Below are 13,895 nucleotides of genomic sequence, written 5' to 3' on the forward strand. Positions count from 1 at the left end.
TATTAAATCAATCAACTGGAAGATAACAGAAGTTCCTCCATAATGCAGGCTAGAAAAGTCTATTCAATTTTATTTTAAATCTATGCTGTAAAAGTATATGCCATGGAATTTACTAAGATGACAACTATATAGATATGAAATTCATGACATATTGATTCAACATATTGAATTGGTTTTTAAAACCAATTTATATAAATGATTGTAATAGTCTATATTATGTTTAGCCATTGAGGCATATGGTAGCAAATTTGAATTTAATTTTAAATAAATTTACATAAATATAAAAAGTTCAGTAATTTTTATCCACCCTGCATATGAAACAGAAAAAATAAAATAAAAAAAACAGAGGATTGTACTTTACAAATGCACTTGAGGCTGAATTTCAAACAAACCAGAAATCTGTTTATTCTTAAAAAGAAACATAAAAGGAATTGATTTCCATAAGAAAAAAAGTATTCGATAGGGAAGGTACTACTAAATATTAAACAGTAAATATTTATATTTATACATAGAATTTATAAATATATCTATATATATACTCATAAGTAAATATAAATTACATTTACTATATATTTTTTTAAATTAATATAAATTAAAAAATCCTAAACTGACGTATAGTATACACATATTCAGATGGAACTAATAATTAAGACAGGAGTACAGCCAAAACCGGTTTGGCTCAGTGGATAGAGCGTTGGCCTGCGGCCTGAAGGGTCCCGGGTTCGATTTTGGTCAAGGGCATGAACCTTGGTTGCGGGCACGTCCCTGTTCGGGGGTGTGCAGGAGGCAGTTGACCGATGATTCTCTCTCATCAATGTTTCTAACTCTCTATCCCTCTCTCTCCCTCTCTGTAAAAAATCAATAAAATACATTTTAAAAAAGAGAGAGACAGAGTACAGTAACTCAATTTTGGAGAACTTACATACTTTACAAAATGAAAGTATTTTTAAAGGCTATTAAGTTTTTCTTGATAGGTACCACAAAGTCAGAGATTTTATCCCTTATATAAGGATGTTCCAACTTCCTAGCATTAGGGCTCAAGCTATGATTAATTTAAGAGACTGAGCTGGAAAAAATACAGGCTCTGAATATGGGGGATAAAAGTGTGAAATAAAGCAATCTTGATAACAATCATTTACACCTTGACATCACCTCATCCCTAGTTCCATCCAAATAATTAAAATTCTAAATATATTAAGCAAAAACTAAGATATGATCCCTAAATTAAGTTTACAGTTTAGTTTATCAGCGGCATTTTCAAATGTCTACCTTTGCCAATTGCTTTACAGATATTTGTCTGATTCTCTAAACCAGTGTTTCCCAAACTTTTGACATATGTGCATCCCTTTTATAATTTTCGTAACGCTGAACACTCCTCGTACTCATGAGAATGTAGAATTAGGCGCAGCTAAGCACGGTGCAGTGCATATCCCCACCAAACTCCAGTGCAGCAGTACCCCCACCAAACTTTTCCGTACCTCTGTGTCTAAGGTAACACAACTAGAACTCAGATCTCTAGTGCCGAACGCTGTTTATGATACTATTTTCCCTAAAATTTTATTCTAAAAATATTCAAAGATACATAAAGTTGCAGGAATGTTACAGAGAACATTCATATACCAACTATCACTGACATTTTACTATATTTACTTGCTTTATCACTTATCTATCCATCAGACCATCATTTTTTATGCATGTCAAAGTTGCAAAAGCTATATTACTTTTTCAACATTTTATTATATTTTCAAGTATGCAGAAAAGTTGAAAAAATTTTACAGTGGACACCCACCTAGAATCTTCAATTACATTTTTGAATTCTTGTTTTACTATATAATGTCTATCTATTTGTCCACCCTTCTGTCAACCTTCCTTATATTAATTTTAATTGCCTAAATTATTTAATACAACTTCTAATCCTCCTCTGCAAGAGGAGAGCTAAAGGTTATTTGTATATATTTAAAACTGTTATCTTAAGCTTTATTACTTTCAGTTCATTTCATTTCAATCCCTTAGTACCCCTTTCTAGTTCTACTTCATTCCCTATCAACCCTAGAGTAGATGAGCTACTATTTCAACTGTTTTACCAATACATTCTCTTTTCTTGCTCTTTCCTGAAAACTTTCCAACACTTGCCCAATCACCTTCTCTGACTTTATATTGAAATTACAAGGCCTAAGAGATCTACACCAGAAGACAAAACAGACCTCAAGGTAAAGTTTAAAATGTTGCTTCTCTAACAAAAGGAGACTATTGTCTGGCTCTTTATTCTTTCACTTTCTTTGTTTTTTTTTAAATCCTTTTTCTTCCTATGCATCAAAGACTACAGGCAGCCATCCTGCTTGTCACTACACTCAGATATGACTGAACCCCTGCAGTTAACGCAAGTGAAGTTCACATTGGAAACATGTGACCCAAAAAAGTCTTAAACACTAAAACGAACAAACAAAAACTATTTAAACATAGAAACCATTTCTTACTCCATGTTGCTCATACTCAATATATTCCATTAAAAATTTATATTAAAATTTCTGAATTACATATGCCACTCAAAGCAATTTTCTCACACACACACACACACACACACACACACACACACACACACACACGTCTTCCTTTTGGAAAGTATTTCACAAACGAACTTTTAGAAAAAGAATTTCAGTATGATTAGGCCAAGAGTGTCACACTACTCAGCCCACAGTACTTGCAGACAGTGGAAAGCATTCCAAAAGACATTTCCAGACAAATTCCAACAGAAAAAAGAGATGGACAGCAAGCAATAACTGTCCTGGCTGGGAATTACCAGTAAATTTATTCCTATGGTGAAAGGATTTATTCTTTATGCCATGAGAACATAAGGTAAGAACAATAATTCTTGCAAGTTTTGTACTCAATTCAAAATCTATTTTGCAGGGTAATATATACCAACAAAGAATGACTGTAAATAAGAAAGAACTACAGGGGGGGGGGGGGGGGGGAGAGAATGCAGATTTGTCCAGTGTTGCTAAGTGATTAAGCATCGGGCCCATGCACCAAAGAGTCATGGGTTTGATTCCAATCAAGGGCACAGACCTGGGACGCAGGTTCAATCCCAGGCTCCAGTCTAAAAAATTAAAAAATCAATGGGAAAATATCCTCAGGTGCGGATTAACAACAACTAAAACTAATAAAAAACAAAAACAATGCAAATTCTCTGAAAATAAAAGAAAATTTTAAACAAGTATGCAATGAACATCAACATTACTGATAGTTCAATTTCATTCAAAAATTGACATAGACTTAAAAATTAAATTCTTGGCATTATAAACATGATAAATAAATAAATACTTTTGGTTAATATATTTTTCACATCAAGCACTTTATGAAATTTTTCCTCAAAAATCTACTTTTGCCATAGCCAGTGTGAATCATTGATTGGGCTTGTCCCATGCACCAAAAGGTTCAATTCCAAGTCAGGGCATATGCCCGGGTTGTAGCTTAGTCCCTGGTAAGAAGTATGTAGGAGGCAGCCAATCTATGTCTTAATCAATGTTTCTCTCTCCTTGTCCCTTCTTCTCACTCTAAAACTCATTAGAAAATCTTTTTTTTTTAATCCATTATTATCAAAGTGTTCAATCACTAAAAATAGAATTCTATTTCTTCATTTATTTTGATACTTTTACCCATCTCATAAATTATATATTTCTTGGACTTTAACAACCTATCCTCCTAGAATTTTCATATATTGGAGGAAAAAAAGGGAAATCTTCTACACTAATAAAAGAGAATCATGCAAATTGACCATCACTTTGTGACCTCCACCAGCCAATCAGGAGTGAGTATACAAATTAACCCTACAAAGATGGTGGCCCCGTCCCGCCAGCCACTCTGGGCCTCTGGGCAGCTTGCATGCAGGTGAGGAGTGGCCAAGTAGGGTGGGACGCCTTGCTATGAGGGGGACAGCAGGGAGCAAAGGGAGCTATAGAAGCGGCGCTCTGGAGCAAAGCCTGAAGGTTCCAGCTGGAGAGAAGACTGAAGGCTCTGGCTGGAGCAAAGACAGAAGGGGGCGGCCAGAGCAAAGGCCTGAGTCCTGGGTGCCTGCTGGCAGCCAGGGGAAGGAAGGTCTACTGCACAAATCTTTGTGCAATGGGCCTCTAGTAGATAATAAAAAGCTAATATGCAAATAGTCCCCTCAGGAGTTTGACTAATCAGGAGTTCGACTGCTTACTACGATGTGCACTGACCACCAGAGGGCGGCATGGAATGAAGGAAGGCCCCGATAGGCTCCGATTGCCCGCCAGGCCTAGGGACCCTACCCATGCACAAATTTCATGCACTGGGCCACTAGTATAAATACATCTATTTAAAAGTGGATGACTTTAAAACTGATCTTTACAACATATACATCCCATGTTTTTTAAATACTTTAAAGAACAAAAAAGGAGGGGAGGGGCAAAGAGGCTTTAAAAGCATCAAGGAAATAAAGATGAACAAGTAATAAGGCAGCATGTTGTAAACTTTGGGTAATTTTAAGTACTTTAGGTATTTTTAAATAAACTTTAGTTAATTTTCTAAATTATTTTAATTTAGAAAGAAAGTCTCAATTCAGTTATAAATATGTTTTTAAAAATAGCACACTATACCTTAGAGAATCTGGATAGTAGATTTTTAAACAAGCAGCAACACAGAAAAAAAATATATAAAATACCTCCTCCTTATGCTGCATTTATTCAATTTGTGAACTCCTACTGCAAATGGTCCTTGAGACAATATTATAAAAGATTTATAAAACAAAATGGATAAATATGACCATTTATTTAAAATTCAAGCAATTTTTCAAATCTCTATTTCTATTCAGAGTGTCCAATTATCTACAAGATATATACAGGCTGCAATACAAGCTATTATGATTGATTTTTTTTAAACAAAAATACCAGCACATATATACACATAATGAATCTTATCTCCCTTCAAAGTACCCATTTTGGGCAGCTATATATCAATTCCACTGAAGAAAAATAAAAAAGAGGCATTCCTAAAATACTTTGATTAATGGATTATGTATACATCTTCCCAAGGGGACGACTTCAAAGGGAATAACACACACAGTTGAATAAATAGGCTTTGATATATTTGTTTAAAAATTCACCTAATTTATAGTCACATGTAATATAGAAAACAAGCTGTAAAAGACATAAAGTTCTCTGAACAAATAAATTTCCATTTGAAATTAAAACATTCAAAATAAATATTTTCTTGCCACCCAATAGTAAGAAAATGGAAAGTGATAAGGTATAGGAAGGTAAGTATTATAAAGTCAAATGAGGATGAAAGGCCATTATGTTTACCATCTTTTGAGAATTAAGTGACTATTGAGGACGAAGAAAAAGACCTTCAAACCTACAGCAAGCATTCTATAACAAACAGCAACAAATTCACTGGAAATAGTCTTTAAAGTTTACACTGGCATATTATGTTTTACGAAGCATTACTTCATATTTTACTTTCAGTTGTAGTATATGCAGAAGTGATTCCAACTAATAAAAATTCATCAAAAAAATGCAACTCATGTTTAAATAAACTACGTATAGAAAAGCACACTACTGTCAATTCAATTTTAGCATCTAAAAGACAGTAATTTTTACTCTACCCATGCAATGTTTTGAAATAGATATAATTTAAAACCTTATAACTTGTAATTACTATATTTATGCATCTATATTTATGCATCTAGAAATATCCACACAATTTAAAATTATATATTTTCTTCAATTCATCTTAATCTAAAAACTCTTCCCAAAGTAGTTTTTACTTTTAAAAAAATTTTTACAAGGCATGTGATTTTACCTTTTTTGTTTATTTGTTATGAAAATGCTACAAAACGAATACGTTGACCACAAATCCTGGGTGTTCAATGCCTTCAATCAAACCACTACAATTAATATGAAATTCTAAATACAGAATATAATACCACATAAATACTATAACAGCCAAGTCCTGTCTAAGAAGCCATATGTTTTTTCCCATTGTTCAAAAAAAGGAGATGACTTCCCGTCACTTATGTTTCTTATTAGCAAGGTGATTTATGCCACAATCACTAAAAATGCCAGCAAGTGAATGAGAAAATGCATAGTGACTGCACCAGATGTGCACAATAAACAGGAATCCCATTGTAATCTCTGGTACTTAGTTTATATGAAGGTAATGTAGGAAACACTCTTGGATATGGCAAAGTCACTCTTTTTTTACATTTGACTATAAATGATATGAAATAAATTGTGTGTTTTATACTTTATGGCATGCATACATTGATAAATTAGGTACCGTTTTGTATCCCGACTTATCTACAAGACAAACCTGGCTAAGATCATGGGGATTAATTGCTTCAGAAGTGTGAAATGCAGCTTTTCCATTCTTTTCTGCACACTCAGTGAAGAAACAATGATTAATCACTGTTTAACTATTCTCTTGAGGATCTATAAGATTGCCAAAGCAGGACTTATCCTCATAAATCCAAAAAATACAGGTTTAGATTTGTTGCCAACAACTGAAAGCACATGAACTTAAACCCATTTGTTATCAGATTAAAATAATGTCAAGGTTTAGAACCCCACTGGTACACAATTCTCTTTTAATCGGTGACTTCAATAGAAAATTAGATCAACACAAAGTATAATGAAAGCATTTGTATTTTATAAAATAATAAACATATCTTTTAAAAATTATAAAATATCTACAGCCTAATAAAATCAAACAACATACTACTGAACTTAAACTGATAACCATCCTTATCTATATAAATACTTCAATTCCTCTGTGCTATTTATAAAAATTAAAATACATAGTATCACATGAAAAACAATTTTCAAATGGCTCTTTCACATGGAAAATGGCTACTTATTCCAAGATACTTTATTCCAGACAGCTATAGCTGAATAACAATTATGTGGATAAAATTTCTTAGCTCCAATATATTTATAAGACTTTATAAGACTGAAAATAGAAAACTCAAAACTTTAAGCCTATACTATATATGATCCAAAAATATGTAACATTTTGCACAGAAGTACATCAGAAGAGAGGTTTCAAATATATTCCAAGTAATTAAGGCTTTCAAAACATCTTCAGCCAATATTCATTACATTCTGAAGAAATTAAGTAACTTGTAAGTTGAGGCAAAATTATTTTTCACTCTATAAAACTCTGAGTACATATTTTTAATAACTGAAACCTCATTCTGTCTCAATAAAACATTAATATCATAATGGCTAAATCATTACAAATAAAAAATTTTTTTAAATCCCCATTAAGTGGGTCAGCTGTTCATAAACTATAAAGTAAGTATTCCTAAATGGGAATAATCTAAAAATTCAAATTTTAATGTAAAATAAAGTCAGTTCTCAATTATAAAGGTTCCGTTTTCTATTTGTCTGATTACATGTTCATATAACTTTCTTCCTTCCAATTCATGATGCTTCTTTTCAGGTCTACTAGGTACCACAAGAAGACTAGCAGAACTACAGGAACAGGAGGTCAATTTCACTGTTCACTGTCTTTTTAAAAGTGAGTAACAGAAAGAGAAAGTGAAACATATTCTGTATTTTCCACACTTCACTTTTATTTTGAGTTGGCTGTTAAGCCATTATTAAAAAGTGAAAGTTATGTCTAGTTCGTGTATATTAAAAATCTAAAACATTTCACAATAAACTTCCCAAAAAATTGATTTTCTTGACATGATCCATTTTTTAAAAGAAAACATTTAAAAATGACATTTATTTAAGTGTTAACTGAGTATCTACCACAGAGTGAATAGTTAATATTTGTTGATAACATTAAATGCATTTACATTGCATCTAATCTTGAAGCTGATAATATGCTACAGTCAATTGAAAAACAATTACCCTTTTACAAACTTCTCCCTACATTCCCAAATATCTTTCGAATTAAAATATTTCAATTCAGCACTAGCCAGTCTGGCTCAGGAGATAGACCGTCAGTCTGCCAACTGAAGGGTCCTGGGTTCAATTCCAGTAAGGGTACATGGCTGGGTTGCAGGCTCACTCCCTAGTATGGGGCATGCAGGAGGCAGCCAATCAAAGACTCCCTCTTCATTGATGTTTCTAGCTCTCTCTCTCCCTTCCTCTCTGAAATCAATAAAAAATTTATATATATATATATATATATATATATATATATATATATATATACACACACACACACACACACACACACACACACACACATAAATATTATATATATTTCAATTCAATGAAACATATTTAGGAAGAACCATCCTTCTGTGTTACTCAAATTATACCACTAGCATAAAACCGCACAGAGATAATAGTTTGCCTTGAAAAAAGAACTATTAGCATGGAATTGAAGGTTCAGGGACAGACATCAATATTAGCTTCTATATTTTGGACAAGTTTGAGAAGAATTGGCATTATTTCTCCTTTAAATATTTGATAGAATTCACCAATGAAGCCATGTAGTGCTGCACCTTTCTTTGTTGGAAGGTGTTTTTGTGTGTACTTTGTTTGTTTGTGTGTGTGTGTGTGTGTGTGTGTGTTTAAATATATTTTTATTGATTACAGAGAGAAAGGGAGAGGGAGAGAGAAACATCAATGATGAGAGAGAACTATTGTTCAGTTGCCTCCTGCATGCCTCACACTGGGGATTGAACCTGCAACCCAGGTATGTGTCCTGACCAGGAATCGCACTGTGACCTCAACCGCTGAGCCATGCCTGCTGGGCTGTTGGGAGATTTTTAATTATTGAAGCAATGTCCTCCTAATAATTGATCTGTTCAGATTATCTATTTCTTCGTGATTCAGTCTTGGTAGGTTATGTGTTTCTAGATATATATCCATTTCGTCTAAGTTGTCCAATTTGTTGGTATATAATTGTTCATAGTATTCACTTATGATTCTTTGTATTTCTGTGGCATTAGTTCCAATATCTCCTCTTTCATTCCTAATTTTGAGTCCTGTCTCTTTTCTTAGTACACCTAGCTAAAGGTTTGTCTATTTTGTTTATCTTTTTAAAATAAATGGCGATTTCATTGATAGTTTTTCTTGTCATTCTAGTCTCCATTTCTTGCTCTTTATTTCCTTTCTTCATAAACCTTGTGCTTAGTTTGTTCTTTTTATTTCTAGTTCCTTGAGGTATAAAATTCAATTGTTTATTTGAGCTCTTAAAAAAAAAAAAGGAATTTATCACTATGAATTTCCCTCTCAAAAATGCTTTTGCTATAGTTGGATTAGGAACAATTTTTACCTTCTTTTTACTTTCCTACACACACCAAACTTCCTATGACAACGTATTACTTTTTTAATCAGAAAAATGCTTGTAACCTTTTAAAAGAATAGAAAAGCTACATAAAATGGGGGTACTAGCCGGGACCGGTTTGGCTCAGTGGATAGAGCGTCGGCCTGGGGACTGAAAGGTCCCGGGTTCGATTCCGGTCAAGGGCATGTACCTTGGTTGCGGGCGCATCCCCAGTAGGGGGTGTGCAAGAGGCAGCTGATCGATGATTCTCTCTCATCGATGTTTCTAGCTCTCTATCCCTCTCTCTTCCTCTCTGTGAAAAATCAATAAAATATATTAAAAAAAAAAATGGGGGTACTAGAAGAGACCACTTTGGGAAAGTATCTGGGTTATTCTAAGCTGATATATAGAAGTAAAAAAGATAAAAATGTTTTTTAAAACCAAGAATGTCTTAAGGACATTAGCATATATAATTTATGTAGGTGAGACAAAAAGGAATAGAATAAAGAAATACACTCCTTGTATAAGGATGATTCTATCAGATTTTCCCCAATTCAAATTTTGAGTAATATTTGTATCTATTCTTACTATAGAAGAATCTTAGAGTTTCCCAGCAGTTGCTCAGTTCTTTCACCAAATCATTTTATAGCTTGTACTGAATGGAGAAAGATGAGACGCATACAGGAGACAGGATAAAAGCAACCTGACTGAGACAGACATCAAATTACCTGATTCCATATACCTTTCTAACACGTCAGCCATGAACAAATGTACAAATGATCTAAGGCAAGGTATTTGAAACTGTAAAAGTGATCTGCTATTAAATAGGGAAATAAATTTAGTTACAAACACCAGCATGTATTAAATAAAACATACAAAAATATAACAGAAAAGAGCACTGCCAGGGAGTCAGGCTAAAAACTCTGAACTTTTGTTTCAGTTTCATTTTTACATTTATACCTGTGGGAAATGACTTAAAATGTACATTTCATTTCTTACTATGGATTGTGGTAAAAAAAAAAAAAAAAATTTTTTTTTTAATGGGAGGGACTAAACTTTAACTAAGATACCTTTAACTCTAAGTTCAATCATTCTTGCTTCTCTAAGAAATTTAATGAATGTTGGAGGGAGGGAAGAAAGAAAAAGGAAAGAGATGGATACAAAAAGCATTCCCTAAGGAAAGTGCTAAGTCTGATGATTGCAATACATTTTAAAGCCCCCTTTGCAGGCTCAGATAAAGGAGAAAGAAAACAATGAGGAAAAGGAAGACTGGAAGCTAGTGAACAGATAGATATGAGGTGGACAGAAACAAGTCAGGTAATTCTAAATAACCATGTATGAGGGCAACATTATTCCTTAAGGGATCCTACAATCAAAAACCAGTAGAAGTGTATCAACACACGTGTATGCACACCCACAAATACATACATACACATATTTTATTTTGTACAGGAATCTATGAACACATCATTACAGCAAGGATATTGTTGAAATGAAAGTTTATGCCCCCCAAACTCAGATGTTGAAATCTGCCTTCCCAATGCAATGTGTAAGGAGTAATGCTTTTTAATTAAGTCATGAGGGTGCAGCCCTCATGAATGACTTTAATGTCTTTGTAAGAAAAGATACCAGAAAGTTCTCTCCTTCCTTCCACCATGTAAGGACACAGTAAGAAGGTAATTGTCTATGAACCAGGAAGTAAGTCCTCACCAACACAGAATCTGATCGTACCTTGATCTTGGACTTTCTAACCTTCAAAAAGGTGAAAAATAAATTTCTGTTGTTTACAGGTCACCCAGTCTATGGTATTTTTGTTATAAAGCCTGAACAAAGTAAGGCAGGTATTAATATTAAATTTTTAAAGATACACTTTGAGTAAAAATATGCTTACCTTTTATAAGAACTTTATTGATCCACAAACCTCACTGACACTTGAAAATGCATGCTCTTGTTATGTGTAAAAGAATTTCTCAGGCTCAGGACAAAAATTTCTCCAAATACAGGTCTTAGTTGAAAATTGGAAGTAAAGAAGAATCAGTAAATAAAGATCAGCAGAGTTCTTCTTCAACTAAGCCGCTGGAAAAACAGCAAATACCTAAAAAATAAACAAATAAAATAGCTTCAAATATTCCTATTCCAGAAGGAACCCTAAACCAGAGCAAAAATGTAAAAGGCAGGCTGGAAAAATTTTATGTCATTATATTTTAGGTTTTTAGGGACAAGTGTTAAGTCTAGTCACTAATCATTCTTTCTATTTTCTATTTTATCTCCTGGAAGGAAGGGAATAATTTTATAATACCTAAAATAAAAGGTATTATAATATTTAAAAAATGCAAAATACCTCACTATAAAACAAATCATAAAACTTCATTTCATTGCAATGACAGAAAAATGTTCAAATAATAAACACACTACTCTATTAATACATAATAAAATATCAAGCAAAAAATCACATGAAATAAAAATGGAAATTTGACATTTGAAAACAAATATGAAAAAAATTCCATTGAAAGTGGATTCCAAGGAATTAATAAGATATAAAATTAAAATACAGACATTAGTGTGGCAATATTATTTGTGAATTAAAAATTAATTTCGTAATCTTTTTGCCGAAATATCTTATCATCTTTAATAATATACTTTCACAAATCATTATCTGACACAAATATCTCTCTATATAAAATCTGCAAGAATGACAACTGAATTTCTTAAACAGCTATCAATATAAGTAAAGAACTTCTTAATAATAATAATTTACTAAACATATTATCACTCTCTTCTACAATAGATTTCATTCTATATTAGTTTATTTTAATCCCAAAAATCTTTTAGAGTTTATCAGTAGTTCAGCATATAAAAAACGGATAACAGTAATTAGGCAATATAATATAAAACATAAATCAATAACATAAAACTGAAAAATATTAGGATAACAGAAGTAACTGAAATCTACTAAGATTCAGAAAAAATAATTCCTTAACTACATTTTAGCATCATATACTACTAAAACCAAATAACAAAACAGAATTTCTGAAGAATACAAATATATGTAGGATTGATCTCTAAAAAGATTTCCAATGTTTTATGCTCTTGTAGTAAATGAAATTCATGTTTTATTAAGAGAGTGTTTTATCACATTCTAATGCAGCATTTCCTCATTTTAACTTTCAATCTCATCTGAAAAAGTTATAAACAGCATGTTTCTAAATTATCCTACCTAATAAAAGAGTGATATGCAAATTAACCATCACTCTGCTACACCCACAAGCCAAGCCCACCAACCAATCAGAGCAAGTATGCAAATTACCTCCAACCAAGCTGGCTGCCACCACAGAGAGCAGTTGCTTGGCTCGGTTTTCCCTGGCAATGGAGGAAGCCAAGCTTTCCACACACTCTGGCTGGCCCAGGCCTCCACTCAAGGATATAAAGTTTCAATTACAGAAGATAAATCCCAAGAAAAATGGCGGCAGCCAGGGAGCTGGAGAGAGCAGGTTAGGGTTGCCCCCGGCAATGGAGGAAGCCAAGTTTTCCACCTGCCCTGGCCAGCCTAGGCCTCCAGTCCAGGCTACAAAGTTTCAATTATAGAAGGTAAATAAACCCCAACAGAAATGGCTGCCGCCATTGGCTCTGCTCTAGGCTACAAAGTTCCGATTGTAGAAGATAAATATATCCCAGATACCAGGGCCTCCGCTTGGGTCACCAAGGGGCAAGGCTGGCCTGCAAACCACCACAGGCCCCTTGCCCAGGCCACCACACACTCCAAGGGAACCCTCACCCTGATCCAAGACACCCTTTAGGGCAAACCAGCTGGCCCCCACCTATGCACCAGGCCTCTAACTAATAAAAGATTGACCATCACTCCAACACACAAGATCAAGATAGCTGCCTCACGTGTGGTCAAAGATCATTCTCCCATGTGGACACAAGATGGCCACCACAAGATGGCCAGTAGGGGAGGACAGTTGGGAGGGCAGTTGGAAGTGATCAAGTCTGCAGGGGAGGGCAGTTGGGAGGGACTAGGCCTTCAAGGGAGCAATCAAGCGTGCAGGAGAGGGCAGTTAGGAGTAACCAGGCTGGCAGAGGAGGGAAGTTGGGGGCAAACAGGCTGGCAGGGGAACAGTTAGATATCAATCAGGCTGGCATAGGAGTGGTTAGGGGTGATCAAGCTGGCAGGCAGAAGCTGTTAGGGGCAGTCAGGAAGGCAGGCAAGTCAGCAGTTGGGAGCCAGGAGTCCTGGATTGTGATAGGGATCCCAGGTTGGAGAAGGTGGTGGCTGGGCTGAGGAACCCCCCACCATGCACGAATTTCATACACTGGGCTTCTAGTATAATATACTAGTGACCCAGTGCATAGATTCATGCACATTGAAAGGAAATTAATTAGAAGGTTCCAGCGGGGCGGGACTCAGTGAAATGGGCTGGACATGCCCTGGAGTCAACCCCTCATGGTCCCTCCCTGGTTGGCTGCACCTGGGGTGGCACAGTGGCTCAAAGGGTGTCTGTGGAATGGGCGGGGTCCCTCCAGCAGGTGGGGTCCCTCGGCCAGGCCTGAGGGTATCGAGCCAAAACCAGCTCTCCGACATCCGAGGGGTCCTGGAATGCAAGAGGGCAAAGTTGCTGTGGTACAGGGTGTGGAACGCAAACGCAAGT

General features: G+C 34.8%; 1 protein-coding gene across 3 annotated transcripts in view; it reads right to left on the bottom strand.

Moving 5' to 3' along the window:
• The window catches only part of TBC1D5 (TBC1 domain family member 5), a 375,466-nt gene that overhangs the window by 276,281 nt on the left and 85,290 nt on the right, over window positions 1-13,895 (bottom strand). For all 3 annotated transcript variants that reach the window (XM_084903302.1, XM_084903300.1, XM_084903301.1), the window contains exon 3: window positions 11,138-11,341. The gene's annotated coding sequence lies outside the window, so the exon portion shown is untranslated. The remainder of the gene's footprint in view (window positions 1-11,137; window positions 11,342-13,895) is intronic.

Source organism: Pipistrellus hanaki (genome assembly GCF_964339955.1).
Source record: "Pipistrellus hanaki genome assembly, chromosome: 13".
Classification (NCBI taxonomy): Eukaryota; Metazoa; Chordata; class Mammalia; order Chiroptera; family Vespertilionidae; genus Pipistrellus; species Pipistrellus hanaki.